At 39.1% G+C, this 25,923-nt stretch overlaps 1 protein-coding gene across 1 annotated transcript in view; it reads right to left on the minus strand.

Moving 5' to 3' along the window:
- The window catches only part of PCDH15 (protocadherin related 15), a 1,730,880-nt gene extending 1,705,598 nt beyond the window's left edge, over window positions 1–25,282 (minus strand). Inside the window, exon 1 of the mRNA XM_082269384.1 lies at window positions 24,255–25,282. The gene's annotated coding sequence lies outside the window, so the exon portion shown is untranslated. The remainder of the gene's footprint in view (window positions 1–24,254) is intronic.
- Window positions 25,283–25,923: the final 641 nt, after the last annotated feature.

Consider the following 25,923-nt stretch of genomic DNA (forward strand, 5'->3'; position numbering starts at 1 on the left):
ACCACGGTGTCAGGGCTTAACAGCCATGATCAACCATGGTCAGTTTACAGGGGGAGGGCGGAACCAGGCAGGATCAGCTAGGTATTTCAGGTAATACAAGGGGCAAAATTACACAGCACAAGCACTGTGCTTTAAAGGGACAGGGTACATTTTTTTGTATCTTACACTGTGAAGGAAGACCTATCTCATAAAAATGATCAGTGATCCAATAATATATTTATTCATAGAAAGATTTTCATAACAATAACAGATATAAAATTTTAGCAAATCATGAAAACTAAAAGTTTTTTAACAATGTAAAAAACGTCTATACTTTGTCTCAGATATAGCATAATTTGACATTCCAATACTATAAATATTCCAAAAGAAAAATAATAGTGCAGTGCAGTGTACATATTTGTTTTACTTGCACCCAGATGTATTTACTGCTCAACACAGAATATCTAAGCTGACATCATGTCAATTCCCAGTTCATTTGTTCAACAGTTATATCAACTGATGCCTTTTATAACCAATACATGATGGCCTCTGTGTAATGAACGTCTCCTGAATGAATCTCTTATGGTTTTAATTATTTTCTAGTGGTCTAATATAGTTTACTGGAGGTCAGCCTCAATGGTGAAGGAGGTGAAAAAGCATTGATGAGGCATATACAAACCTCTATTAGCAGTAACATCGCAAAGCAATATCTCTTCAAAGAGGTTAACTGCAGGAACATGTTATACAGTACATTTGCATGTCTCATTAATCTTGTATTACTATTCCTTTTACAATAAAACTTAGAAGAAAAAAAAAACAGTCCATAGACTAATAGTAAATTAAGTAACCTCAGAATGTGACATTTCATGTAAAGTATTTGGCAAACTTACTATTAATTTGCCAAAGTCACAATATAAATAAACTTGTGAATGCCAAACCATCTTCTATCTATTAAGCATATAACGATGTCCTGCATTGATCTTGGTTATCAATCAGGACTCTGAGTAGTTAATTAAAGACTGGTATGAATGGGTATTTTTGGACATGTAGGACTTTTTAGGTGATCACAACCTCAGGAATAAAACACAACAAAGAAAAATGCTAAAGATGGCCATAGATGGTATGAGTCTCAACCGGTTCAGCAGGAGCCGGCTGAGATTCAAACCATCTATGGGCAGCCTGATTGTACCCAAGTCAATCCATCGATTGACTTGGATACAACCGGCTTATCAGATTTCTGGCATGCAATTATTGCCAGTGGCTATAACCACAAGCAATAATCACTGTGTTGTACTGCCAGGGATGGCTCTCCACTCCCCGCCCCACCTGAAGAACACAATTAACTCTGTGAGAGGGATTCCTCCATCAACAAAAAATAAAAAAATTACAAAAGAAATTGTTGTATCACAACAGAAAACCTCTGCTGAAACAGTATAACAAACTTTATATCCCACTCACCATATACAGTAAATACACAAATAATCATATATTGCTTAGGTGTAATATATAGTATTAAGAATGACTTTAAAATTAAAAATGATGGTTTCAAGGTATATTTAGTCTCAATATGTTTTGCAGGCTATGTTTCTTCAAGAGACTCTTAAGATGCTGGTGATGGAAACATATATACAACAATGTAAGAACAATACATTAGATACATAATACAGAATACTAAACAGACGGGGCACACATCAAGGTGGGTTTTAGAACCAACTAGGGTATGACATCTAAACCTATAATTAAATATGCCTGTCCATGTTATAATTATTATAAGCAATTATGTATGCCTAACGTATTGTATTTACATTGTTGTATATTTTTTCTATCACTAGCCTTGAGAGTCTTCTGAGGAAGCGTAACCCTTAAAAGGCATTATGACTAAATATCTCTTGACACCATCCTTTTGAATACCAAAGTCATTCTAATTATTATATGTTACAAGTAAGCAATATGTGATTATTTGTGTTTTTATATGGTGGGCAGGATATACAAGGTGTTATAATGTTGCAATCTGAGGTTTTCTCCATGCATGACTTTGTGAAACAACACATTTTGTAATATTTTAAATGTTTTTAACACATTTTGTGCACAATAAAATATGCATAATAAATAATCACTTCATTTCATAGGTTGCAAGCACCCAAAAAGTCCTATATTTCATAATTTTTTTGCTTGTCACAGATCACTAAATAGTGCTGCTCCCCGAAACAACTGCAAGCAGGATTGCATCAAAATGGTTACAGGAAAAAAGTCCTACCTTGGGGAAACCTATATTCATAGTTATACTGTAATTAACTATGACAAGTAAATTAATAAAATTAATATGCAAAGTTAATAAGTATGCTACACTTTTTAATGCAAATAAAAATTACCTTATATAATACTGACACTTAATATAGATTATATCTATCAACTTCTTGAAACCACTTCTTGTAAGAAACAGTAAAATTAGCTTTTTAGTAAAACACATTTGCAATGGAGAATAGTCATGCTACTTCCTTTATCACAATCAGTTTTCTACTGCTGTTCACTAAAACTGATTTCAACATAGTCATACTTGACAATAGTTACTTATGCCATGACAGCACAAAGTGTTTCCATGGCTAAAATGGCAGAAAAGTGTTTTTGTTGGTTGCAGTATGGATGCTCCTAGTTGTATTCTGCAGCCATGGTCTATCAAGAATGTGTCTTTCCATACATTAATTTAACTTGTATTTTATACAAAGCTAAAAAGAGAGTGGGATAGACACATACACATACTCTCACAGAGATATGGAGTGTCCCTTTAAGTTTAATAGGAATTAATCTACCGATTACAAGGTTATTGAGACTTGGAAATGTGCAGCTTCTTAAAGTAAAGAACACCATTCTGAATTAGTATATCATTAATGAATGTGGCCCTTGTACTACATTCCTTTGGATTTTGTTATATTCTGGGCCAGTGGATGGAATCTACTACATAAATGTTCCTATTTGGAAGGTTTATGTGTTGTGAATAGAGAAACTGTTTTATTTGAGAAATGTTATTTCCCTGAAGTTAAAGCTCTCAGTCACTGTAGCAGGTGGCTTGGCAGAGCCTAGAACTGATGAACAGAGGCAGATACAAAAACCCTACAGTAGACAAGCTCACTATAGCCAGGGACTCTGTTATAGATTATGTAAATGTAATTTGACCAAAATGTTTGATTTTCCTGCTAAAATCTAAAAGATTCAATTAATGATTATATACCATAAATAATCATTTTGTATCATACAAGGACATGAATATAAACCGTAATATTTCTGTTGTTTATACAATACACTGCGTTAAATGATCAATGAGTTTTTGCAAATGTAAATTTTACCAGTTTAAAAAGAAATATTTAGTTTAAAGTACAAAAATGTTTTTACAAGGTTGATTGAGGGTAGATTCACATCACAGCAAATGTCAGCATATATGTGTTGGCGTGTGCTAAGTGAGGTGCACTGAGGTGCATTTTGCATGTGCTGGATTGCGATTTTACATGCATTGTGGTACATAGTGCGTTTTCTTTTTTTTTCTTTTTTTTTCTACATATTGCCTTTTTTATTCTAATCCATGCTGGAGCTCCTCACTGCCTGCCTCACTTTGTTACAGCACGCACCAACACAGCATGTTAAATGAAATGTGTGAACTTTGTGAAGTGTCAACATATAAAACCAGGCTTTTTGTCCTGTTCATGTGCTGGCACCCTGTTGACAACACGTGACATGTGGTGTAAACAAACCTGGAAAAATTAATAGAGTGCATGATAACAAAATGCATAAGCAGAGGTTACTTTCAATAAAAACTATATGGCAAGTGATAGGTAGAACAGACATGCTGAGGTTGATTTACTAAAACTAGAGCGTGCATAATCTGGTGCAGGTCTGCATAAAAACTAGTCAGCTTCCAGAATTTATTGTCAAAGCTTAAAGGGTAACACCACTTTCGTGGGGAAAAAATAGCAAATAAAGAAAAATAAATAAATATAGCGTATACAATTGCGACACAAATCATATTGTAATTGAATGTTATTAAAAATTACCTTTCCTTTTCAATCTGCAGCTGTTGTAATTTTTTAAAAATGCAATGCAATATGGCTACCTGGAGCTGTTCAGAATGTGTACTGACCACACCCCAGAAACATAATTTCCCGCTTGAGTGATTGGCTCACCAATTTTCCCAGAAGTCTGCTTAAGACACAAGTCAGATTTCTTGCATCCACTGCAACAAAAATTTAATTTTTGGTGAGATACTTCCAATTGGAACACATCTAAAGGGATGCAGGCCCAGCAGCTTTCCTCATTAGAGCCCTGCAGGTGCCACAACTGACAGATAATTATGAAACCACTCCCATTAGACCCAATCAGCACAGAGGCACAGAGAAACAAACAATGATTTCTTCAGAATAACAAAAGGTAGAAATCTGCCACTAAGTTTGTTAAAATCTCTGCAATGTACAGAGATCACCCAGTTTATGTATGCAATGACAACATACAAAATGTATGTGAGGGGATGCAATGCCAACTCTAAATGGTACCCCAACAATAAACAAATGCACAAGCCCTCTGAATACGGCAACTTACAGATGTGAATCCATTGTTGGCTGGGGTGCACTGCATTGCCTGCAGTTGCATTTTTTTTCTGTGTTAAGGATCAGTAAAGGTTACAATTTTAAGTACATCCATGGTAAATGAGACTGGAAGAAACAGTTCTGGCAATGAGGAGGTATTTAGGAGCTCAGAACAAGTAGCCCAGTAAGGAAGTCTGATTAGAGGGGGGCTTGCCTAGCTTGGTTGCCTTAGGCTACCAGCTTCTAGCTTGTGTTGTGGGATTGCATTATTTTAAATGACAGTGCTGTTGCCCAGCACACTATAATTCAAGACACAAGCCAGCCACTTGTACTCTTGTGATCTCTCTCCCCAGACTGGCAGTCACAGAACCCTTTTACAAGCACATAGTGAGGCAGGCTGCCCAGAGGACAGGGTGGGGAAACATGATCAGTGAGAATGAAGATGGTTAGGAGCCATAGAAACATCCTAGGCATCTCCCTAGGTTGGAGCTAAAACTAGTGTTAAAAGAAAAAAAATATGTGTATTTACAGCACAATAAAGGCATGGATCAGAATGGCAGCAAATTCTCCCTGCACTTGGTCCCCCGGGGTATGTCACATAGATGTATAAACTACAGAGATAGTTCATCTATGAAGCCTTGGTAAGTGGACTGATTTTCTAAAGTATAACTGCACTTTGAGGCCAGCTTCACACAGTTAATGCAAGCATTCATACATTAGACATGCAATGTAAAGCACCGCCACATGTGTTTATACACCACTGTGCGATATGGTGCACTGCAGCTGGAAAAAGGGTCAGGTTTAGTTTATAGTGAGCTGGGGTATATTGGCATGGGCTGCTTTAATGCTACGCACAGCATAAGGTGTGCCAAAGTGCATGTAATAAAGTACCAAATTGAAAAACAAAAGTTTGAGGGGAACCCAAAACAATTGCACACTAAGGCCCCTTTCACACATACGGACCATTCATCAATTTGTCATCCATCCATTGACGGATAAAAAACGGACATCAATGCATTCTTATGAAAAAATGGATGTGAATGGAGAATCATTCATTTACATCTGTTTTCATATCTTTCCATCAACATCTGTTTTTTTGAATGGATGAAAGTCCTATTTTCCATCCATTAAAAAAACGGATCGGACGAAAAACGGATGAAAAATGAATGACAAAGAATGAAAAACTGATGACAAAGGATGAAAAATGGATAAAAACTGATGACAAAGGATGTAAAATGGATAAAAACTGATGAACAAGGAGGAAAACCTGATGACAAAGGATGAAAAACTCATAAACTCATGATAATAGATGAAAAATGGATGTGAAACTGATAATACCTGAAAAAACTGATGACAAAAAAAATGTGGCTGAACTGATGAAATGAACATATGTGTGAAAGGGGCCTTAGGGCTCTTTCACACAGGGGAGTCCGTCAAACGGACTCCGTTTATTTCAGCGGGGGATCGATCCGCAGATCCCCCGCTGAGCAGGAGGATGACAGCTGTGTCTCGACGCTGTGTGCGGAGACACAGCTGTCAGGTCCCCATGCATCTCTATGGGGGAATCGGTTAGGAATGTTCTCATCCGATCCCATCTGATCTGCTGGATGGATGGAAAATAGGGTTTCCATCCATCCAGATTTTACGGATCGGATGTCAGCGGACATGTCTCCGCTGACATCTGATGCCCCATAGAGATGCATGGGGTGACCGTTCAGATCCGCCAAAAAAAACTGACAGGCGGACCGTGCAGATTGTTTGAAAGGGGCCTTATAGTTTTAGCTCCCATATCTTCACCTAGCCTAATTCACCCACCTCCATCCCAGGTACATACCTACTTTGACTTGATGACAGTAGCCACCGGTGTATGTTTATGTTCAGCACAAGACTACAGTGCCCTGACCTGACGACTTCTGCACATTACAGTTCCAGAGACTTATACGGGGCTGTCTCCCAAGGTCAGAAATGCACTGGACACAGCACCATAAAGTCTGTAGGGGCTATAATGTACAGACACAGCCAGAACACTGTTGACTTGTGGTAGTGAATATAAACATACAGAAAATTGAGGTAAGTATTCATCCGGAGAAGGAAAGAGGGGATAAGTTATGTCATAAAAAAAGGAACTAAGTGCACTTATCCTTTAAAAGCTGCCCATTTTTATGCTGATCTTTACAAGGCCTACTCAAAGAGAAGGTTACACAAAATAAGAAAAATAAAAAATATCTGTCAAAGGCTATAGTCTTCCCTGCTCCACTAAAAATAATTTTTAGTCTGTGACCCTTGCTTTTTGTGGAAGGAGAACAGAGCTTTATTTTAATGAAAAATGCCACATTTACATATATCTTCCGTTGCCTGTATTTCTGGATCTACTACTTTGCTTTAACATGCAATATTTTCAAAAGATAATCTCTGCTTATGATTTTTTTTTCCACAGTAAGACTTCTCCAGGTTATCACCAGTTTGTTTTAACCATTTTTTTCTAACAAAACAGTGGGTTTGATTTGCTAAATGCAATTAGACTGTACACTATGTAAGTGCAATGGCTCCAGAACTTTCACTTTACAAAGAATAAACCATTTTATGGCAGGGAAGATGAAAAAAAAAAACAAACACTTGATTGGATGATCTAAGTCAGAAGAGCTTCCCCTCATTTACTAAGCAATGAAGCTTGCAAAGTGCACAGTTCTAATTTTTCTAACAGACAATGGGGGTTTAAAGTAATTTCTGGCAAAAAATTCAGATTTCAAACAATTATACATTTTCTGAAAGCAGAGTTCTGACAGAACAAAATGGTGGTAGTTGTACAACATTTGCATAAATGTTTATTAAATATATATTTTCAGGGGAAAAAATACACTAAAATTAATTTTAAACACAATATAAATTCCATTGTTTTTGTAAATGACATGTGCCTGGGAAATGATGAAAAACAGTACTCAAAATTGCCTATAAGTGATGCTTTAAAAGTCAGGCGGGGGGTTTTTGGGGGGAGGGAGGTGTGTACTATACTGGAGAAAGTTGTGGGGGGGGGGGGTGTGGATTTTTGCTTGTGTGGGGGCACTGATACTTGCTGGGGGTTAGTGTTTGCTCTGGCATTGGCTGCTGGACAAATTCTGAGATATATAATTGCTGGTAATGGGCACTATCGACACGGCTGGGGGTTATTTTGCTGCTAATGACACCAACAATGGGGCTTATTTTTCTCCCAGAATCTCTTCTTTGTACCCCAGGCCCTTTTTTCGAAAAGATAGCAAAGCAAAGGGGAAAAGTTAGCAAAGTACAAGCCATGCACCATGACGCAACACTCACTATTTTGATCCCGAGTACTTTTTTTCCTTCCACATTCTAACTTGTTCCCCATATTTTTCTTCGCACTCTGCTGTGCCCAGGATGACAACTGAAAATCAAGGGCTTGTAACAAGATTTCTGTATTGTAAATTGCATGTATACAAATACTCTTTCTCCACAGGCTCTCGAATTGAGGACTGTATGTGGCAGCTTTCTATATACAGTAAACCAGACTGCAAGCTGTTGAATTGTTTTAACAGGGAAAAAATATTGTGGGTAGTTTCCACATGATTCAAAGCTGTCTATACCAGGAATAAGAGTTTACAGATGAAGTTTAATTAGTATTTCTGCAGAATATACAGAGATCTCCTAAAAACAACAGAATATTAGTGGGCATAAAAAAGGATATCCAGCTTTTCTAAAAAAAAAAAAAAAAAAAAAAGGTATAAATATAAGGTAATAGTGACTTTTCAGGTAAAATAGTGGATGATATAAATTTAAATTCCTTATATCCACTTTACCTTTACACTTCTTAATGCACAGACGATGGAGGAGAAATTACGAGTTTTGAAAAAAGAAATGTACATCGTATGAAAAACATCAATTAAGCCCAGCTATTGTTACACCAACTTATATTGGAAAAAGGTATAAACATTTACAGAATAAAAGCATGAAGCAAAACTAAAGATACAACTTTTTTTGTTTTAAATAGAGTGGAGAAGGATTGTCTTTGCCCCATTATAAAGATTATATAAATGGAATGTTTGTGCATCGAGAACAATAGTATGCTGCAAGTACACTTAAGTGTCCATTCACACTACCGCGACTTGTCAGGCGACTGGTCAGCCTTACAAGTCGCGGTCCATTGTGTGCTACGGGAACCGTTCTTATAGGAGCGACTCAAGTTGCTCCGACTTAGAAAAAGGTTCCTGTACTACTTTGGGGCGACATCGGAGCGACTTGCATAGACATTCATTATATGAAGTCCGTGCAAGTCGCGCCAAAGTCGCGGTGCACGCGACTTCACGGGTCGCCCCCGAAGTCGTGCCGCGTTAGTGTGAATCGGCACTTAGTGTGTAATAAATATTGTGTATAAAATTTATAAATGTATCAAATTTCACATGTCTCTAAACAAATAAACTCCACCATCATCACCAAAAGTGAAAGTAAAATTCATTTAAAATTGGAGGTTCACTAGAAGAGGGATAGAGGGGAAACGTTTCAATGGGGACACTATTCCCGGTGACTCTTGTGGCAACCACAATTTGCCTTACTTCAGAAGGATTTCCATTTATTTCCTGTTTTGCAAAGGGAAAGGAAGTGAAAGGAAATCTTCACAATGGGACAATAAATAAACTGTCAGGAGTCTTACTCCATCCAAAATGGAAAAAAAAAAAAAAAAGCTCTGCCCTTAGTTCTACATTGAAGTTACAATAATCTCTGGTTTAAAAAAAATATACAGTATTTTCCGGCGTATAAGACGACTGGGCGTATTAGACGACCCCCCTAATTTTCATCTACCGGTAATACTTATACTTAGGTTACCTTGGAGATATTATACTCGGCGTATAAGACGACCCCCAATTTTTGGGGGATTTTTTTGAGGTTCAAAAGTAGTCTTATACGCCAGAAAATACAGTATATATATAAGTACTGTATGTATTATTATTATTGTATATTTGTATTATTAATACAAATATTGTATTATTGTATTATTAAATCAAAAAGCTACATTCTATTGATTCCATTCTCAGCCAGATGTTCAAATTCCATGTTTCTTTTTTTTGCTGCTCTAATTCAACTTCCTGTTAGAATGTGGCTACATTTGTTCATCAAGGTTCCACTGTAAGAACATAGCCATCCTCTCTTACTTGCTCTCAAGATGCACTAAAGACTACAGACTATGGAATTTGTAGTGTGCATAGAGTAGTGCACATGACCAAAACTCAGCCTGACAAGTCGCGCTCGGTCGCGGTCCATTGATTAGCACAGGACCCATTCTAATAGGAGCGACACAAGTCGCTCCGACTTAGAAAAAGGGTCCTGTTCTACTTTGGGGCGACCTCGGGGCGACTTGCATAGAATTCCATTATGTAAAGTCTCTGCAAGTCGCGCCGAAGTCGCGGTGCACACAACTTCACAGGTCGCCCCCCAAAGTCGTGTCACGCTAGTCTGAATGGGCTCTAAGAGACAATTTTATGAAAAATAGATTACAGTGCCATTGAGTAGTGGATGTGTATGGATTATTATTGGAGAATAAGGATACCATTTGGTGTCATTTTAAGCCCAGCAATTGTTAAAACAGTGCATATGGAAAAAGCAGAACAGGCAGACATTATGTTCATGTTCATGTAAAAATATTTAATGCTACATAACAGGTTTTTCCTATGTTTGTGTCACATGTGTAAGCTGCAATATTAAACATAATACTGCAACATAGAGTATATACCAAAAACAGACAGTAAGTGTTACTATGTGATGTTTAATGCAGTGAGTAAGGCAGAAGAAAATTACATATTTCATATCAATTCCTGATACTCTAAAGCAAGCACAATTCAAGATGTTCATGGTTCATTTGACATACATAGGTACTGTGAGTTTGTCAGAGATTGGAGATATATCCATGTCAAATCATTTGTAATTCTACTGCTCTTGAGTAACCTAGAGACAAGGGGTTCTATCACATTTTTAAATTATATCATGATTTCTTTTTTCCAAATATTTTATTTATGCGAGATCACACTTACAGGTTATTTACAAATCAATACATCATTTTTCTTGCATATCCATCACTTTAATGTGATATATCAACAAAACCGAAACAAAACAAAACCCAAAAAGAAAAAAAAAAAAAAAAAAAAAAAAAAAAAAAAAGGAAAAGGGGGGAAGGGGAGGCCACCTTGGATTCACCCAGAATAGTACTACTCAAACCTAGGGACTAATTCCCTGACCTTCTAACTCAGTAATGGCTGTTAAACTCTCGGAGCATAGTAAATTCTTCCCCCGTTCTGTTAAGACAAACCTGTTCCATGCGCCCCATGTTTTATTATAAAATTGCCTTTTAAATTGTGCAGAGAGACGCAAGTCTTCCATTTTATTAATATCTTCAATTTTTCGGGCACAATCACTGATCGTTGGAGGAAGAGGTGTTTTCCAACGTAAGGGTATACAAGATTTAGCTGCGTTCAAAATATGGAACAGGATGGATTTCCTGTAACTCTCAAAGGGCAGGGTGGAAACATGCAGTAAAAAAAAAGCCGCATTATTCGGGATCTCCCTCTCAGAGAATTCTTGGGCTAACGCATACACCTCTCCCCAGAAATGAGCCAGGCGAGGGCATTCCCAAAAAATATGTAAGATGGTCCCCGGTTCCTCCTGGCATCGCCAGCACTGATCTGAGAGACTTGCAGAAAACTTATTCAATAAAAAAGGCACCCGGTACCATCTCGTAAGTAATTTATAATTCATTTCCTTCACTTTGGTACAAACGGGGGTTTCCAATGCCAATGTAATGATATCCCTTTCTTGTTTCACCGTGAACCTACAGTTAAGATCTCTTTCCCATTTATCCAGGCAGGGTAATCGTTTGCCCTCTGGAGGCAACGCCAATAAATGGTAAACTTTAGATAATAAATTCGGTAGTACGTCATTACCCACACAGTATTTTTCAAACGACGTTAGGTCCCTAGTCAATGACTTAGGAGCAGGAAGAGTTTGTAAAAAGTGATGCAGCTGGATGGCGTTCCAAAATGGTAGACGATAGGGGCCGGATGGGTCGGTAAGGCCTACGATAGTAGGCCAGTTATTGTCCCAAATGAAAGTTGAGGCCTGTCCAAAACCCTTTTTCTTCAAGTCTCGTAAAGGTTGAACTGTAATCCCCGGGGCAAAGGCTGGGTTACCCAGTACTGGAGTCAGTGGAGAATCAACTGAAGTTAGCACTGATCGTTTTATTAGTGATCTCGCGACCTTTAAAGTTGAACCGATTATAGGGTGTTGCACAATATCTTGGGGTAGATATTTATAACACCATATAGCCCCTCCTAAGTCTGCCTCTGATTGTAGTTGTTCAATCTGTGCCCATTGTTTAAAGCTGGAATGTCGTCTCCAGTCAATAATTCTTCCTAAGTGCGATGCCTGATAATATTTATAAACATCTGGGAGAGCTAAACCACCTTTTGACTTAGGCCAAGAAAGCTGGGCACGGGAGATACGAGGTTTTTTTTTGGCCCAAATGAAGCGAGTAAATAGCGAGTGAACTTTTTTAAAAAAAGAGGGGGGGATGGCAATCGGTAGTGTCTGGAATAAATAGAGCAACTTAGGGAGTATGCACATCTTTAAAAGATTGCATCTCCCGAACCATGAATGTAACCCTGTTTGCCAACCTTCCAAGAGTCCGCTTATACTGGTTAGTTGAGCGGGGAAATTGACCTTATAAGTTGCGACTAAGTCCGAAGGGATGTTTACGCCCAGGTACTGAAGAGCTATATCAGTCCATCTAAACGATGTAGTGGATTTAAGATGGAAGAGTGCACTAGACGTTATACCAATACCCATGGCTTCCGATTTGTTATAGTTTATTTTCAGATTAGATAATCTTCCGTAAATATCGAATTCACGTAAGAGATTTGGTATGGAAGTCATTGGTTTTGTTAGTGAGAATAATAGGTCATCGGCATATGCCGAGACCTTGGGCTCCGTCTTCTCTACCGAGATCCCTGAGATATCGGAATTTAAACGTACCCTACGTATAAAGGGTTCTAAGGTCAAAACAAAAAGTAAGGGGGATAGCGGGCAACCCTGACGCGTGCCATTAACTATATGGAACGAGTCAGAGAGAAGCCCGTTAGCCTTTACTTGCGCTGAAGGGTCAGAGTAGACTTGGGAGATCCAGGAAATCATATTTGCCCCCAAGCCAATCTGTCGTAAGACTGCAAACATGAACCGCCAGTTGACACGGTCGAAAGCTTTTTCAGCATCGGTGCTCAAAAAAATGCTAGGTGTATTAGATTTCGCAGCTATATGAACAAGATTTAGTACTTTAATAGTATTATCTCTTGCCTCCCTCTTTGGGATAAATCCCACTTGGTCCAAATGGATCAATGATTCCAGATGGGGCGAGAGTCGTAGTGCCAGGAGTTTCGTGAAAATTTTCAAATCAGAATTTAAAAGGGATATTGGGCGATAGCTGCCGCATACTGATAACTCCTTCCCTTCTTTTGGGATAAGGGATATATGAGCCCTCAGGGTGTCAGGGTGAAGAGAAGCACTCAGTCCTAAGTCATTGAATAGGGAAACCATATGAGGGCCAAGTATCGGAAAAAATTTACAATAATAAGATACTGAAAAACCGTCAGGCCCAGGAGCCGAATCCAGCTTCATGGAGTTTAGTGCACACCTTAGTTCCTCTAGAGATATTTTCCTCTCAAGTTCTTGTTGAACTTCTGGCGAGAGAGCTGGGAGCTCAGCTGACGTAATATATTCGTCCATTTGGGATAACGGTACCTTACTATCTGGTAAATCATATAAAGATGCAAAAAAATCGCGAAAGGTCTGAGTTATCTGTTGTGGCAGGGACATTTTCTGTCCTGATGGGGTAAGAATATGCGGGATATACGCTACCCGCCTCTGTTCCCGTACTGAGTGTGCCAATAGTTTTCCACATTTATCTCCTGAGATGTAGGTATGCTGACGGCACTTCTGCAGGTCTGCCTTCACTTTAAAATATAGAAGATCGGTAACTTGTTTGCGTAGTGAAAATAATTCCTGTTCTACCTCTAAACTTTGACGTTTTTTATGTATTGATTCTAAATCATGTATCCTAATAAAGAGAGAGTTCAGGATTTCACTTCTCGTTTTCTTAATATGGGTGCCGTTCTTAATTAAGATCCCCCTGATTACTGCTTTGTGTGCTTCCCACACCACGCCTTTATCGCAGTCCGACGATTTGTTAGTAGAAAAATAGAAATCAAGTTCTTTAAATACCTCCTCAACTACTGACTGATTTTGTAAAAGGCTCTCATTAAGTTTCCAGAATCGCATACCTGTCGAAGCCACCTCCGACAGGGCGTAATTTAATGATATCGCTGCATGGTCTGAGTACGTGATAGATTCTATACTGGTCTTTTTAACTGCATGTAGATCTCGGTGTGGAATTAAAAAAAAATCTATCCTAGAATAGGATCTATGTGGGTGTGAGAAAAAAGTATAATCCCTTTCTCCAGAATGTTGCATACGCCATATATCTACAAGTTGGTTATTGTGTATCGTCTGCAAGATCCGCTTATGTATGCCAGGAGAGACCGAGGAGCGCCCTGTTGAGGTATCAACTGCGGGAATCAGTGATATATTGAAATCACCCCCGACGATCAGTCGCCCTTCTGAGAATTTTGCTAGTTTAGAAAGAGTACGTATGATAAAATGATCTTGATTATCATTAGGTGCATAAAGCGTTGCCAGGGTGACCACAACATCTCCCACCCTGCCCTTGAGGAACAAGAAACGACCCTGGTCATCCTTGTAAGTCTGGGTTAGTGACCATGGTACCCTACCCGAAATTAGTATTGATACGCCCCTAGATTTTGCCGTCGCGCTGGTCGAATTGTAAGTCAGTGGGTAGTGCCGATTTCTCAAGGCCGGTAGTCTATCCTCCCTAAAATGGGTCTCCTGGATAAAAGCTATATCCACTTTACGATGTCTAAGGTCATTGAGTAACAACTTTCGCTTTTGTGGGATATTAAGTCCCTTTGCATTTAATGAGAAAATCCTGAGTGAATCCATCTGACCGAAAGAAAAAAGAAAAAAAGAAAAAAAAAAAAAAAAAAAAAAAAAAAAAAAAAAAAAAAGGGGAAAAAAAAAACCTAAGTACGCAGAAAACCTGCGCAATGCGCATTAAGGTGAATCTCACCTAAAAAAAAATGCGCGGGCCTAAAAGGGGCGGTAAGGAGGAAAGAGAGCAAGTAAATTTAGAATCCCATTCTCAATCGACCGGACCAGCTAATTTTCCAAGTATGTTCATATACAAAATATCTACGTATACAGTATGGCACATAAAAAAAAAAAAAAAAAACATGTTTCACAGCACTTTCCAAAAATGTGAGAGAACAAAAAAAAGGGCAAATAGCAACAGAGAAACACATCACCGTGAAAAAAAAAAAAAAATCACACAATTTCAAAATCACCATTCTAGCATGGGCAGTTCGGATGTACCAATCCCGTAGAGGAAGAGGGCAAGAAAAGGGAGGAGAGAAGAGAAAAAAAAAAAAAAGCCCACAGGAGGGGGCGGGGGAACAGAAACAGGGGCAGGTATCTATAAACTCCGTTGCACCCTTAATGTAGCCCCCACATAGCCACTGGAGGTATTCAACTACATTTTAGGGGTAGAAATAGATCCGCCCTGCCCAGTACCTAGTTTAATGTATTCCCTTGCAAACATTGTAACCCCGCCTCTCAATGTTTCTGTAACGCTTCCCTTCCCCTTTCTCCCTCCTCTCCCCCCCCCCTTTCTGCCCGTCCTTCCCTTCTTTAAATGAATTACCTTAAATGGCAATGGATAGAAGAGAGAGGAAAGAGGAGAAAAAAAAAATAAACAAAAAAAATAAATAATTCATTTGTCCTCTCCCTTTCCCCCATCCTTTCCCTTTCCCCTCCTCCCTCCCTCTCCTCTCTCCCCTCCCCTTTAACTAAATATATAAGGATCCTGCAAAATATGTACAGGAGTAGACCTTTTTTTTTTTATTTTAAAGCACTAGATCAATGTTGTTTTTTTAATCTAATGCTTTACATTGTAGAGGGGAGATCTGAGTTCTTATTTACCCCAGATCGCTCCATAAATAAATAGGACCTAACACTGCTTGTCTCTATCACAAGTAAATTTAGGAGCCCCGTGTCCTGCTTATCCGTACCCACTAAATTTTCCAAAAATACAGTGCATATTTATATGAAACATAACATGTCTTCTGATTCAAGCAATAAAGACCAAAAAAAAAAGAAAAAGGGGGCAAACAAACATATGTATGGTCCTTTAAGGAGAAGATAATCTGTTCTGTAGTGAGTAAGGTTTATAATAAAAAAAAAAAAAATATCATGATTTCTTATACAGCGATGTTATGATGGTTTGCTGTCTGAAGTATCCCTTACTTTCCTGAATTCAATATTAAGGTATTGGTAATTTACAAATTCTCTTTGTGATTCACATTTTTGCTCTAGTCTGGATCTCTGGTGAATGGAATATGAATGACAGTTCCTATATACACAAATCTATTTTCTTCTCAGCACCACGGGAGCCAATAGAACACAGAACTAGGCAGAGTCCCTATCCTGATGATGGATTGCTAAGCCATCAAGCAACGTCATCTTCGGAGGAGTAGCTACTCGACCTATGCTTTTGAAGGTGATATTTTTTAAAAGGTTCTGGTGACATGAAGAGCAACTCCTATATTAGTCTTTATCACAGATGACCAAACAAGTGTGAACTTCACAAAACTAAAATCTCTCTTTTGCACATCAGTTACTGTATCTAAGACCTCTTCAACAACTCACACAACAGGTGTAATGTATTACAATAACATAGAGAGTGTCAGGAAGGCTCTGCCAGAAGATAAGTTAATACCCGCAGGCGAGTCCCTGCTCCTCGAACCTCCCAAAGAAAAGGTGCGCGAGCATCTGTATGCGCACAGGCAAACCAATATGCGCCGGAATGCGAATGGATGTGCACATGCATGCACAAATGTGTGTGACGCATCCTGTGACAGATGAAGGCGCCAAGCGGGCTATTTAAGCTGGATATGCACTTAGGATCAGTGTTGTCTCGTCTACAGCTTCTGTAAATTGTCCTGTTCCCTGTTACCTGCATCTGCTCTTGAAATACAGACCCATGCCTGCATTGACCCTGGCGTGTTCCTTGACCATTCTCCTGTCTTCCCGTCTGTACCTGATCTGATCGCTCTGTGTATGACCCGGCTTGTCTGACTCTGACTACCTTCCAGTCCTCCTTCCAGTCCTCCTTGAAGCTACCAAGTTGCTGCATCAGTCCGTCTGCTACTGGGACATCTGCCTCCTTCTGGTGCTCTACGTCTGCAGCCTGCACGTCCACTGGAAATCGTGCGACTCTGCACTCTTGCGCCACCTGTTAACTCTATCAGGGGCTCAGAGTCAGAGGTGTAATAGAGGCCTTCCTCTGCATAACCAGGATCTACCCACTAGGTATGTGGGTATGTGACAGAGAACCCCTTTTAGGTTGGAGCTGTTCAAGTGTTTTTGCTGGATATATTCCCATATCACAGTGGGCCTCCAAACATATTTTATCACCCATACATGTCTGCACAATACCATAATCAGGCACCTTTGTGGAGGACAAATATTATAGAGGTAGAGGCCAAAAAGGTCCCCTGATGAAACCATGTGGTGTGAGCATAGGCATACCGGAAGTGACACGGCGTTACAAGTTCGATACTCGTGGACTGTATGCATTTATACTTTTTTTAAAAAGGGAGTAAAATTAGTTTTTTTAAATTAAATAAACCTTTTGAAAACGTTATTACACCATGGAGAGTCTCTTTTACCCATATTACTAAAACAGACAACATTGAGAGGGACTTCCAGGATCACATAAGTGGAGACTCTACTTTATCACAGAGACCCATAAGCCAAGAAGACCAGTGGAGGGCCCCTAGAGGCTAGTGAAGGTACACGAAGTACCAGGAAACGATACCAATATATGCTGTTACCTTACAGCAGTAAGGTGAGAGGCTCGGGAACACCTAGGTGTCACAACACATGAAAGAAAATACATCACCCAGCATTCCGTTTTCCTTATACGGTGAAGGGATACATTATCTAGTTAAAGCACCACAACAGATTGCACTTATTATTTTTTAGACTCACATAATTGTATAATTTTGTCGCTTATACACCAGCCAGACTATATTGATGGATATATATTACTGGCATTATTTGTCTATATTTGATTTCATTTTATGTGCACAGTCACTTATTATATTTGTCACTATTTGATATGTGGACACAAATGTATGGAAATGTATTTGCACCAGATTTGTATATTTACCATCCTGGGACAAGTACACTTATGAATTTTCATTTATCTTCATTGTTTGGCATAAGTATCATAGTCAGTGGAATGTTTACATATTGATTATGTTAGACATTCCTTTGTTCTAACAGTGCAGTGCCAACATCATACTATACCTTTCAACCATTAGCCATGGATTAGCTAATCTGTGTCTGCGGCAGTTAGCAATTCTTGCACAGTTTAAGTGGTAGTGCTGGAGCACCAATCACACTTGATCAGACATCCTTGGTGTCTAGAACAGTGGTTCTCAAATCCGGTCCTCGGGACCCACTAACAGGCCAGATTTTAAGTATTACCTTGGGGGATGCAGACTAGAATACTGCAATCACTGAGAAGCAAATGAGATCACCTGTGATGTAATTTAGTTATCTTGCAAACCTGGCCTGTTGGTGGGTCCCGAGGACCGGATTTGAGAACCACTGGTCTAGAAGACCAGTCTCCCTGCACCACTACATCCTGCACATGTGCAGTGGGGATGTGCCTCCCAAATCCAAGATGACAGTGCCAGAAAACCAAAGCCCTGTGAAGGATTGGCTCCAGGGAAGATATTACTGGCCATTTTAGGGTGGTAAGTATCTGTTTCTTAATAGTCAGGAACTGCAGTATTTGTAGCTGTTGAATCTTAATTTTCACACAGCTGGTTGGAGTTCCAATTTAAACGTGCAGATCCCAAAAACATTCAGTTTTATTTTATTTTATTAGCTAAACATAAATAAATAAAAAAAACATAGGTTAGTTACTGCAGAAATTGTGCAACTATTGGTAACTGGTTGGTCATAAGGGAAAATAAATATTGTATTGTAAAACAGATATTGCTTTACTAGTGTTAGATACAAAGGTAATTGTGTATTCATAGTCAAAATGTAAAACCCTCAGTAGTAGGCACTACTGTAACATAATTCACAGAGCCTGACTTCGGAACTACAGAGAGGAGGAGTTTCAGGTGGTGAAGTCAGTGCAGGAATAACTGTTTGCGGGCAAAAAGATATCATGGGATATATAGTCCTTGGAAATCAAAAGAACACAGCATTTATCTCTGCTTCAATAGTATGCCATAACAATACAACTCATTTAACTATATTATTTCAGTGTCATAAAATATCAATAGCTTTCACAATTGTATACTGTTAATACATTTTTACAAAGTAAAGGACAGCGTTATATTTCTCTGAATAATACTAATGACCTGATTCATGCCACAGTAGACCTACCCATGACTGTGGCATGGCTAAAGATACTGAGTCTAAGCAACCCATGAATCCTGGTTTAAATAGTACAACTGCACCACATGCTCCAAAACACATTCCAGTGCTCTGTCACTTTCATCATATAAGACACATTTATCAAACAGTCCCATGGCCTGAAGGAAAATCAACCCCTGCCACTACAAATTTATGGATACGTATGAAATTGTCCTTACAAAATGTCCCTTTCTAGTATAAAGACAACCAACAGAGCAGATCCATAATTGCTACTTAAAGGATACCATTGTGTTCTTTTCTGGGATGTCAGATCCACTTTATGTTAGTTGAGCTTGAACCACTGCATTGTAGATGTGTAAAGCAAAATGAATGACTGATTTCTCAGAAACATTTATCCCACATTTTAGTGATCCATCTTAACCTTAGAATATCCCAAGTGATTTCCCAATGTATGATTAAGGGTGTGAACAGATGTCCTTGTAAAGCCCACTCAACTGTCTTCTTTAATTACCACTGTGGTCTAGTAATTTCACTGTTCCTTTATAACACCACCTAAGGTCAGGACGATAATGATATTTCTACCCACTGTTTCTACCACATTTCATGGCTGATAAACTGAATTAGAGGTTTGTCAGCTATTTTTTTTTTTTTTGAACAAATGTAATTGCATTCCAGTCAATACTTTTAGTCCCACATGAAAGGTCACAATACCCAGCATACATTATTGCGCAGTGCTATGGCAATTAGACAGAGGCGGTTAGAACTGTTAATCAGCTTGGGTAAACTACAATTACAAGAATAAAGAGATAAACTTGAAACAAAGTTCATCTATAACAATGAATACGGTAAAACAGTTTCAGCACCATGGACAGCAATGAATAACCGAGTGCTATTTCCCAGGACTGTTCAGGATTAAGTTTCTACCTTGAAACTAAACCAATCTGACACCAGATACACCTAATATATAAATTAAAACACTTACACAACACTTTAACTACACTATCTGCAAAAGTTTTTCTAACTCAATAATATACAGTGGTGTGTGCATACAGCTTTTAGAGTTAACATAACCCTACACCAAGTGCAACAGCAATTGCCAGCTATATCACAAGTGTAGTCAACACATGTGAGCTTACAGAATAATGTGCAGACAGCAATTATAAAGTGCAAAGAAAGGTAACCCATAGCAACAACACTCATCTCACCACTTATCATGCATTGCTGTGTTTTACAGATCGTCCTGTCTTATCTAGTAAATAGGCCTTACAGAAGTCAATCTATGAATCTGAACTTTATCATTAACCTCTTTGTAATTCAACAGCAAACATTGTTAACAGAATCTAAATTAAGTTATAATCACTTAATCTACATTAAGTATCCAGCTGATTAAACATTAACATTTTTTTCAGAATGTATAAAGCATTGCAATGTATATAATTATAGATAACATTCCACGGTATTTATTGTAAAAACATATATAAATCCAAAAAAACAAAAATTGATAGCTAACCAGTCCTTATATGTGGTAGCTGCATTAACTTTTTCACACTGCTTTTTCCTTTATTTGACCTTTTAATCCTGCCATTAACCCACTTCCTGTTCTGGGGTGACAACCATGGAGAGCAGTGCTCACACCCAAGGGGGGGTTAGGACCACATAACTCTGCATTAGCCCACGTCCACACTGGTGCGACTTGTCATGCAATTTAACAATTGCATTTGAACTGTTCAAATCGGTGCGACTCCGACTTGCACCGATTTGAAAAAGGTTTCGGGACTATTTTTGGAGATTTTTATGAGTGATGAAATTGCACAGATTTTAGCAAGCCGCACATGAAATTGCACTGATCGGCGTCTTTGAATTTGCACTGAAGTAGCGTGATTTCAAACCTGCATTAAGTGTAAATGGCGCTTAGGTCTACATAACACCTCCCTCTCTTCTCCATAAAAGAGAGATGTGTTTTGTAGTTTATGAAGACAGCTGGGAACAATATTAATTTATAATAAGCTAGAGACAGGCAGCACAGGATGTTATCAGCTCACAAGATTTCTGGCTGGATAAACAGCTATTTTTTTGCACTTGTAGATGAGATACAATGCTTTCAATTGTATTTTTAAAACCCAACTCCAGCAAACCTATAAATTCTTCCTTGGAGTGGCGCTCTGTCCACACTGCAAATGTTTACTTCTTTGGTTAATCTAGAGGAACAGTAAACATCTATATGCACTTGATCCTCTGCTTCCCTGATAGATGGGCCTCCCCCATGCTCTGGCACTGGGCTGTCGCTCAGCATCCTCATATCTAGCAGGGCTATGGACCCTGCATTGGTCTAGATGAGGTTCAGAGGACCTTAGACTGCTGGATCATAGGAAAAAAGAGGCTGAGGAGACTGGTCTAACAGCTCAGAGGAGTCTGCAGGAGCATTGGGAGGATTGGGTACGTAAATCTGCTTTTTCAAATTCTTTAGAAATAAATGAGCAATTAAAATGGAACTGGAGGCAAAAAAATTTAAAAATTGTAGACAGGCAGGCTCTTTATTACAGAAGACACATGCAATGTCTCTCTCTTTTGCAATAAAATACACCTATCTGCCTGTTTACAATTCCTGGCAGGATATACACTGGGTTGCACAAATGCAGCTCAGCTTATAATATTAATAACTACACTCCTGAGTATGAGTGGGAGTGACATCACACTATGCTGGCCAATCAAAACTGTCAAGGTGCTGGAAGAATCCAGGGTGACTATGCCATGAGGGACCTTACAAGTGTCAGACCACTGGAGCTTAGGTGAGTATTGGTGACTTTACTTCCAATTTAACCCCTTGCAGTGGGGATTTTTTGTTTTAACGGGCTAAAGGGCAATTATAAGAGAGATTTATTGGTAAAGGTAAAAAATGATTTAACAACTATGATGCAATAGCTTGATTCAGAAAGCTTAAGTTTCTTTATTTCAGTCATGTGATTGTAATTTTCAAATCTCATTGGACTCAATTGAAAATAACTGCCACATTTTGGAAAATCTGTTTTGTCCTTGTGTGTTAACTTTGTGAATTCGGCCTAAGCTTTGTTTTAGCACTATACAGTGGACAGCTTTGGAATGGCTGCAGATGTGATCATAGCATGGCCCTGCAAACAAACAGCCATCATTTTATGAACATCCACAGACCACTGCTGCAACATGTGGCATGCACTCCTTCCATGAATGTTGAGCACCACAGAGGAGGAATTAAAGGGGAATTGCTGGGGGACAGACTGCTCTTGCTCACTGGTCCAGCATATGAAGTAACCTCTCTCTGACACCTCGCTAAAACAACCGGGGAAACATTCATCAGCTGGACTTGCAATTAGCAGGATGCACTTCATTACACGCACTGCTGAGAGTATAGATATGAAGCTGCTTTTAATGCAGAGCTCTGTAACAATCAGACATTCTATTCATTGTACACTGTGTAAGAAAGCTTTATTGATGATAATGAGATCTCCTGTACAGCTGCCACAGCAAGGACGCTCATATTCCACTAGATGTAGAAAAAAAATCGCATTCATTAAATAAAGAAGACAGCATTGCGCTACTGCAAACACAAGCTACGATCAGAAACCTTCGCTTGTTATGCTAAAACCATTATGTCAGTGGCAGCCTCTGTGCCTGGGTAGTCAGCAAGAGTTTAGCAGATACAATAAAATCTGTCAATACTCTATTAATATTTCTTCAGTATCCTGTGCATTAGCAATCTAGTGCTGACCACATAAAACAAGCCTTGCACTGAATGTCAAGTGGTTTGGCAGAGTGCTGTAAAGTACTAATTAATACCATAATCCACAAAACAATGAGCTAAGGAGAAAATATGCAACACGAGCAGGCAGAATGTCTGCATTAATCACCGGTCTATACTTCCCATTAACACATCTTTATCTGTTCCTAACTTCCCATATCAACATAAGAAACATTTCTGAAGATTCCATCCCTTACTGTACATGAAACCTTCATAGTGTAAGTGCTGAGCGAGAGCTTGGGGTAGCTGCACATTCAAGCAGATACAGGAAAACTTTGCCCTAACTTTACCAAACACTATATATATATATATATATATATATATGTATATGTGTGTGTGTGTGTGTGTGACAGAAAAAGAGAGAAGAGAAAAATAAAGGAGTGAAAGAGAGGAAAGGAGATAGAAAGAAAAAAGCAGAGAGAGAGAGAGAGAGAGAAAGAATGAGTGTGAAATAAAGGGAGATAACAAATAGAGAAAAGAGAATCAGAGAGAGAAAATTGACACAGTGTGTGTGTGTGTGTGTGTGTGTGTGTGTGTATATATATATATATATATATATATATATATATATATATATATATATATAGAGAGAGAGAGAGAGAGGGGGGGTAGAAAAGAGAAAGATAGAGGGAAAGAGTGAAAGAGTGAAAGATAGAGGGGGGAAGAGAAAGAGAGAAAAAAAATGAGAAAGAAAAGAACAGAGAGAGAAATAGAGAGAGAAAGAGAGAGAAAAGGAGAGAGAGTGAAAAGAGCAGAGAGAGAGAGAGGAGGAATAGAAAAGAGAAAGATAAAGGGAAAGAGTTAAAGAGAGAGGGGGGAAGAGAAAGAGAGAGAAAAAAAGGAGAAAGAAAAGAACAGAGAGAGAAATAGAGAGAAAAAAGGAGAGAGAGTGAAAAGAGCAGAGAGAGAGAGAGAGGAATAGAAAATAGAAAGATAAAGGGAAAGAGTGAAAGAGAGAGGGGGGAAGAGAAAGAGAGAGAAAAAAGGGAGAAAGAAAAGAACAGAGAGAGAAATAGAGAGAAAAAAGGAGAGAGAGTGAAAAGAGCAGAGAGAGAGAGAGAGAGAGAGAGAGAGAGAGAGAGAGAGAGAGGAATAAAAAAGAGAAAGATAAAGGGAAAGAGTGAAAGAGAGGGGGGAAGAGAAATAGAAAGAGAGAAAAAAAAGGAGAAATAAAAGAACAGAGAGAGAAATAGAGAGAAAAGGAGAGAGAGTGAAAAGAGCAGAGAGAGAGAGGGAGAGAGAGGAATTGGAATAGAGATGGAAATAGAGTGAGATAGAAATCAGGAGAGATATTAGCACACACACTCACACAGAAATATGTAAAAGCCATCTGGGGATTTCCTTACCTGTTAATAAACACGTAATTGTAACCGCAAATATTCCAGTGACAGCAGTTGAACCCAATGCACTGACATAGTTCAAATGGCTAATCTGACAGATCACATGCAGGTTTCGGTTTTCCTGGACTCTCCGATTCTTCCAAAGGTTATCCCTAATAACTCCATCCACAAAGCAGGAGGCTGGGATCCCATGCTCAGCACAGCAGCATCAGCAACACCCCTGATCCCCACAACAGGCTGCGAGCGAGGAGAAGCTTCATTATTAATCGCACGAGTGCGCTCACTCAATGCTGTTCTGTTCCCTAGGACTCTGCCCCCTTGCACAGACAAGAGGATTAGGTTGCTGAAATCCGATCACATAAAAGGCATCAAACACACACACATATACACTGGCAATGGTTATCGCGTTGATTCACTGTACTGGCGGGCAGCTAAAGCCCAAAAAAAAAAAAAAAAAAAAAAAAAATCCCCCAAATTTCCCTTTATTTAAGAAGCAGTGGCTGCAATGTAAGGCTTCGTTCTCCCGGCTCGGATGGTGGTGCTTGCACACAGCTCATCTGTGGATCAAGGATGGAGTAGCACATCTAAGAGCAGCAGGTAAACACGCTTGTGTCCCTTCGTCAATCCGATCATTAACTCCACCCTCTGCCATCTGATCTTCCTAAACGTGACAATTACTGGAGCCGCTTGTAAGAGGAGCCCCCGGCTTGTGGACGGCGGCTGGGCTGGAGGAGACTGCTCGGAGCTGGGCTCAGTACGTGCGCCTGCTGCTTGTAACTACAAGAGGATACTAGTTGACATCTGATCCAATGTACAGAGCACGCTATGTGTGTGAGTGTGTGTGCGGATCAGCCGGGAGGAGGATGCTGCCAGCGATGTGAATTACCGGGGACGTTCATACATTGCACTGTGTCCTTCACACGCCCAATCTAAATTCATTTCTCCTAAACTTGGGAAAGTTTTTCAAAGTCAAGGCAGCTGTGTCCTATTAAAATGACTGGGGTTATGTGTACAGACCCTTTCACACTGGTGCTTAAAACATATATCCTAATTTTAGTGTACTGCATTCAATTTGAAGGCAATCTAGATTGCATTCTCAATTTATTTTTTATGTGTTTTTGGTGCTTTCCCATTGATTTCTATGGAAGGTACGTCTTTGGTGCGTTCCCATTGATTTCTATGGAAGGTACGTCTTTGGTGCGTTCCCATTGATTTCTATGGAGGATACGTCTTTGGTGCGTTCACATTGATTTCTATGGAAGGTACGTCTTTGGTGCGTTCCCATTGATTTCTATGGAGGATACGTCTTTGGTGCGTTCACATTGATTTCTATGGAAGGTACGTCTTTGGTGCGTTACCATTGATTTCTATGGAAGGCACGTCTTTGGTGCGTTCCCATTGATTTCTATGGAAGGTACGTCTTTGGTGCGTTCACATTGATTTCTATGGAGGATACGTCTTTGGTGCGTTCCCATTGATTTCTATGGAAGGTACGTCTTTGGTGCGTTCCCATTGATTTCTATGGAGGATACGTCTTTGGTGTGTTCACATTGATTTCTATGGAAGGTACGTCTTTGGTGCGTTCCCATTGATTTCTATGGAAGATACGTATTTAGTGCGTTCACATTGATTTCTGTGGAAGATACGTCTTTGGTGCGTTCCCATTGATTTCTTT

The sequence above is a fragment of the Pelophylax lessonae genome (assembly GCF_965119305.1).
Source record: "Pelophylax lessonae genome assembly, chromosome: 9".
In the NCBI taxonomy this organism is placed as follows: Eukaryota; Metazoa; Chordata; class Amphibia; order Anura; family Ranidae; genus Pelophylax; species Pelophylax lessonae.